Genomic DNA, 5,814 nt, shown 5'->3' with positions numbered 1-5,814 from the left:
TAAAATAGGGTCTTTGTAGAAGTAACTAAGTTAAGGATCTTGAGATGGGGGCCCCTAAATCCAGTGACAAGTGTCCTTATAACAGACACCCCAGAAGGAGACCCCATGAGGACAGAGCAGAGGAGGAGCTGGCGGCCACAAGCCCAGGATGCAGGGAGCCACCAGACGCTGGAGACAAGGAAGGGTCCTTCCCTGGAGCCTCCAGGGGGCACATGGCCCTGGACGTCTGGCCTGCTGGCCGGAAGACAGGAAGATCCTGTTGTTTAAGTCACCCAGTTTTACAAACACAACTTCTGTGAAGAAGTTCATTCACTGATGGCGAATCGGTCCTTAAAAACTGGAAGGTAAATCCGTGGACGTTGTCCAGGTCTTGTCAATGGACCAAGAGCCTAGAGCAGGGTCAAAGGGCGCACTGGTCAGGTGGCCATGGCTGGTGAAGGGCCACGAATTCCCAAACCAGGATCTAATTTTCCTAGCTGAGCAAGACCCTATGCCACTATTTTAGGTGATTTTCTAAGTGCAGACTGAGCTGACTGCCAGCTAGGAAATGACACACCTGCCATCTAAAATCAATTCCGTTCGCAGACAGTCAGGAATGGTCTTCATGAGCTGGCTGCTCCTGGCGTGGCACCGGGGAACCTGTCCAGGAGTGGGGTCAGGCTTTCAGGGGTGCTGCACGGCCGGCCTGGTTCTGCTCTGGGCAGGGGACTCGCTTAGCTCCCTGGACGGTGACTGCCTGCCTGCTTGTCCTGGAATAATTCTGCTCCCGAAGCGGAGGCCACCTCTAGCTGTGATTCTATTGATAACATCACTGAATTTATGTCAAGAGCATTTGTACTTGTTTTTAAAAACGGACTAGTGAATCACTTTTTGACTAAAATGGTAAAAAGAAAACAACCAGGGTGATGTTTTCACTACCTGGTTTATATCATCAGTACTAACTTCCAGAAGGCAAGTGCCCAGGGCTCCGTGGGCCATAAAGAAAGTGCAGACAGCCTCAATGGATGCAAAAAGAAACTGAGTCACAGGACTGGCCCGGTGTGACCCCACCCTCGAGCACTCTCCTGCTCTGTGCCTTGCCTGCGCTCTGGAGGGGACTTCTCAGAACAGCAAGACTTAGGGTCAGTCTGGGCGGCGGCTGCAGAAGCGACCCCAGAAGGACTGAGAGGAAGCTGAGGCCCGGCCACTGTGGGGGCCACGCTGCCCCCAGGTTCCCAAGGCATCAGTGCTGGTCCTCGCAGGCAGCATGGCCTGTTGGACACCAGCACCCCTCACCCCTTCTCCGGTTCAGCATCCAATCATCCTCTGCTGCCTTTGTGGGTCTGGACTGCGGGACCCGGGGCCGTGGTGCCACCTGCAGACAGGTCTTCTCACTCTCTTGCCGCTCCGTCCCCTCTCTGTGTCCAACTAGTGACGTTAACAGGTGCTCCTGGGTGTCCCGGGTGCCCAGGCATCTGTGGGCTGGATAACAGGCCAGTGAGGACAGCCTTGGTGGGTGACTTGAGTGCTGGAATGTTCCACCTTCCCATCCTGATGCTCCCACGCAGGGACAGGGCATTGCCATGTGACCTGGCAGGGTCTCCTCTCTGCCCCCCCAACCTGAGAAGGAGTGGCTGTCCTTGCTTTCTCACCTTAGGTCTGGGTGCAGGTGGCTCCAGCAGTCACCCCTGCCATGAGCCTGTTCTCAGCCCCAAGTGCGGTTCCTGGAGACTGAGGGCGCCCAGGCGGCTGGGTGCTGGGAGGCCTCTGTGGGCCAGGGAAGCCCTGCGCATCCATATCTCCTTCCGAGGGGCTGGAGGTGGAAGATGCCCACCAGCCGCCCCTGCCGCAGGCCCTGCCTTCCTGCCTTCCTCAGTTTCCCTTCCTGGAAGTCTCCTTGCCTGGACTCCCCTCTCCCGCCTGTCCTGTCCCGTCCACTGCCCACCCCTGGTCTCCAAGAGGGTCCGAGGCCACACGTGGTTCTGGCGAGCAGTGGGGTACCGGGGTGTGCTCCCTGGCGAGGGCTGTCCTTCGGAGTGTGCAGATGTCCTGGGGACACCTGCTCGAGACACCAGCTCCGCCCTTCTCCTCTCACTTCCTCGGGAACAGTGAAGGAGACCTGCGGGGCTTCGTCCCTTCCAGCCTCCAGGTTGCCCGAAGGGCAGGCACACCCGGCACCTCGCAGGGCTGGGGCCTCACTGGGGTCCGAGACCCCATCCCAGCGACCTGGGCAGGGAGCAGCCTGAGGTGCGTGTTAGTGTGGCTGCAGGAGGCTCCCAGGGGGACGTGCAGCTGCGAGGGGTCTGGCCCCATGGTGCTGGGACGGGCGGTGGCCTGTGGCTCAGACACGCAATGTCGGAATGAAGAAAGGGCTCCCCGAGGCCCCGCGGTGATCGTGTGACCCCTGAGTGGGGTCAGAGAGCAGCCCCCGGCTCCATGGGGCAGGGGGTCCCGCCGCGTGGAGCCCCCCACGTGCTCCGGCCACCCCCAGCCCAGGCCTGGCCCCTCCTAGGCCACCGTGGCCTCCCCAACGCCCCCGTCCCTCCTGGTGGGTGTGACAGGCCGTGTGCAAGGCCACACGGCTGTGGGGACCCGCCCCCACCGGCACAGCCGCCTGGGTCCCGCCCGGTCCCTCCACGGGGCCCCGGCTCAGTCCGCACAGCCCCATGCCCAGCGGGCACCAGGCGGGCTCCGCGAGAAGCCTGTGCGGCCGTGGCTGGGCCTCGGCTGGGGCATGGGGAGCCCAGGGTCCTCGCCCTCCTCCCAGGCAGGGCTGTGTCGGAGCCGCCCCAGGATCCTCCCTGGTCTCACCTCTCACAGTCATCCAGCACTTTCCAGACATCTCTGATTTCCTTCCTAAGCAAGAGGGGTCACTTCAGACACCTCATTCGCCCACGCGAGGTGCCCGGTGGGGATGGGCACGCGTCGGTCCTGGCCACACGCGCCCTGGCGTGGCTCACTCGCCTCTCGGGCCGGCCTGGCCACGGGCACTGGGGCTGGCTGCCCCTGCCCCCTCGGAGCCGTGACTGCTCCGTGAGAGGTCCCCACCCTGCCCAGAGGCAGTAGAGGGACCCGTAGTAGCCGTGGCAGCTGCAGCCTCTTTCCTGTCACCACGCGCTGGGGGCCAAGCCCAGCCGGTGTCGCGGGGGAAGGAGCCGAGAGAGCACAGCCAGGACTGACACCGCAGGGCTGGGCCAGCGCCTGAGGCTAGCGGGGGACAGGACTGGGGTGGACAGGAAGGTCACCTCGCTGCCCCGCGGGCAGATGTCTCAGGTCTCGGTCTTGGTCGGTGCCTCCCTGGGAGGAGGCCGCTTTCCCAGGCGGCTGGGGGGCCGGCGGGGCCACGGGGGCAGCGGGGTCTGCTCTGCTCTGACCGTCACTCTGGCACCAGCACACACCCCGGCTCGGGTCTGCAGCAGCTTCAGCCTGCGCTTCCTCCTGCACCTCGGTTTCCCCACGTGTAAATCCGGGACCACGGCAGAGCCAGGTGCAGTCTGGGGGTGAAGCCGGCAGGTGTGGGCTCTTTGGCCCTCCCGGGACCCCCAGCTGTGGGCAGGAAACGCCACCGCTGGTCACATGGGCCGAGATAGGGGCTCCTCTTCTCCCGTGTGCCAGAGAGCACATGTGAGTAGGTGAGGGTAAGCGTGAAAGGGCGTGAGCACACGTGGGCGGTGTACGTGTGTGTGAGCACGCGTGGGCGGTGTGCATGTGTGTGTGAACACGTGTGGGCGGTGTGCGTGTGAGTGAGCACGCATGGGCGGTGTGCATGTGTGTGTGTGAGCACGCGTGGGCGGTGTGCATGTGTGTGTGAGCACGCATGGGCGGTGTGCATGTGTGTGTGCACACGCGTGAGTGTGTCCACGAGGCAGCGTCCTTGGCGGGAGAGCAGCCACCACCACATCCTCATGAAGGGGGCTGGGATCGTGAGGCCCCGTTGCCGTCACAGGAGCGTGATGGCCCTGCTGAGGACTCCCTTCCCCAGGGTCCCAGCTCTGAGCTTGTCCTGAACGCAGGGCAGAGGCTGGGCCCTGAGCCTACCACGAGGACCCACTGCCTCCAGGTTGGGGTCTCCATTCAACCCCCCGTCGGCCCCCCAGAGCAGATCAGACGGGCCAAGGGCAGGGAACCTAAGGGTCAAGGCCCAGGCGGGCAGAGCTGGGACATGCGGGGTCGGGCCCTGCACAGCCCTCTCTGGGCGCCTGGAGCCTAGAGGGGAGGGGGAGGCTCCTGGGGAAACAGGGTGGGAACAAGCCCCGAATCTTGGGTCTCAATGAAGTCGAAGGAGAGCGCCCGCCCCGAGGGCCCTGGCCGAGGGTCCGCCCAGGATGCTACCGGGCTGAGGGAAGTTGGGGGTCTCCCCGGCTGCCCAGCCCCTCCCTCATGCTGGGCTCTGCTCCCTCTCCACCCCTCAGACGCCCCGACAGGCCCCTCAGCTTCTCCCCCGCCCGGCTCTCGGTGCCCGAGGGGGCCAACGCCACCGTCACCTGCAGCTTCGCCAACACGTCGGAGAGCTTCGTGCTGAACTGGTACCGCACGAGCCCCAGCAACCAGACCGACAAGCTGGCCGCCTTCCCCAAGGACCGCAGTCAGCCCGGCCAGGACCCCCGCTTCCCCCTCACGCAGCTGCCCAACGGGCGCGACTTCCAGATGAGCGTGGTGGCCGCCCGGCGCAATGACAGCGGCATCTACCTCTGTGGCTCCATCTTCCTGACCCCCAAGACGCAGATCAAAGAGAGCCCCCGCGCAGAGCTCACGGTGACAGGTGCGGCCCCCGAGTCAGGGCCGGGGGTGGGCGCCCCCTCCACCCCCACAGGAACAGGAGCTGCAGGGGTGTGGGGGGCAGGGGCTCTGCCAGCCACTCAGGGCCGCAGCGACTGACCGCTGATGGGGCAGGTATGCCAGGTGGGCACTCTTCTGAGGAACAGGCCAGGTAACGGCTGTCACTGCACAGCTGAGGTCCTGCAAGGCCCCTCAGGTCAGGGAGTGCGGGGCAGGTAACCCTAGGGGAAGAGAGCCCGCCTGTGGGTGCCCCTGCGGACCCAGCCCCCGAGGACCTTGCCCCAACCTTCGTCCTTTGTGCCCTTTCAGAGAGAGCTGCGGAATCTCCCACACCGCACCCCAGTGCCCGCCCAAGCCCGGGGGCCAGTTCCAAAGCCTGGTGGTCAGTGTCACCAGCGTCCTGGTGGGTGTCCTGGTGCTGCTGCTACTGGCCTGGGTCCTGACCGCTGCCTGCCCCGGGGGCCACTCGAGGTAACAGCTGCCACAGCCCTGCCTGAAGCATCAGCGCACAGTGGTGGTGTGGGAGAGCAGTGACGGGTGGCCCTGGAAGGAAGCACCTGCAGCCCTGTGTCCCCAGCATGGAGGGACAGACCAGGGACAGCAAGCCAGCCTGGAGGGGTGATGAGTTCACAGGGACAGATACCGTGAGATGGGAGGACCGTCAGGGACTCAACCCGGCAGGGCTCAGTGGCCGGGGGGTGGGGGTCGAGGTGAGGGTGGGCAGGCTGGCGTGGGGCCCGCTCCCCCTGGAGACGGAGAACAGCCCAGTCAGGGCGGCACACACTGATGTCAGGGTGTTTGGACATCGGAGAATAGATTTCCAGGACAAAGTTGATGTATTAGTTACTGTTAGTTGCAGTAAAACTACCCCAAAATGTAGCCGCTTAAAACTACACCTGTTCATTCCTCAGCAGTTTGCGTGGTCAGGAGTCCAGTATCACGGAGCGGGGCCTTCCACACAGGGCCCCTCACGAGGCTTCCACCAGGTGCCGGTGCGGTCACCTTCTCACCTGCGGGCAGGGGTCTGAACCCCGAGTCCCCACAAGGTGAGGGCCA

General features: G+C 64.1%; 1 pseudogene; it reads left to right on the top strand.

The window, feature by feature from the left end:
• The first annotated feature begins 2,023 nt into the window (after positions 1 to 2,023).
• On the top strand, positions 2,024 to 5,262 carry LOC138379551 (programmed cell death protein 1-like; annotated as a pseudogene).
• Positions 5,263 to 5,814: the final 552 nt, after the last annotated feature.

Source organism: Eulemur rufifrons, unplaced genomic scaffold (genome assembly GCF_041146395.1).
Source record: "Eulemur rufifrons isolate Redbay unplaced genomic scaffold, OSU_ERuf_1 scaffold_81, whole genome shotgun sequence".
Classification (NCBI taxonomy): domain Eukaryota; kingdom Metazoa; phylum Chordata; class Mammalia; order Primates; family Lemuridae; genus Eulemur; species Eulemur rufifrons.
This window is presented reverse-complemented; position numbering and strand designations above follow the sequence as displayed.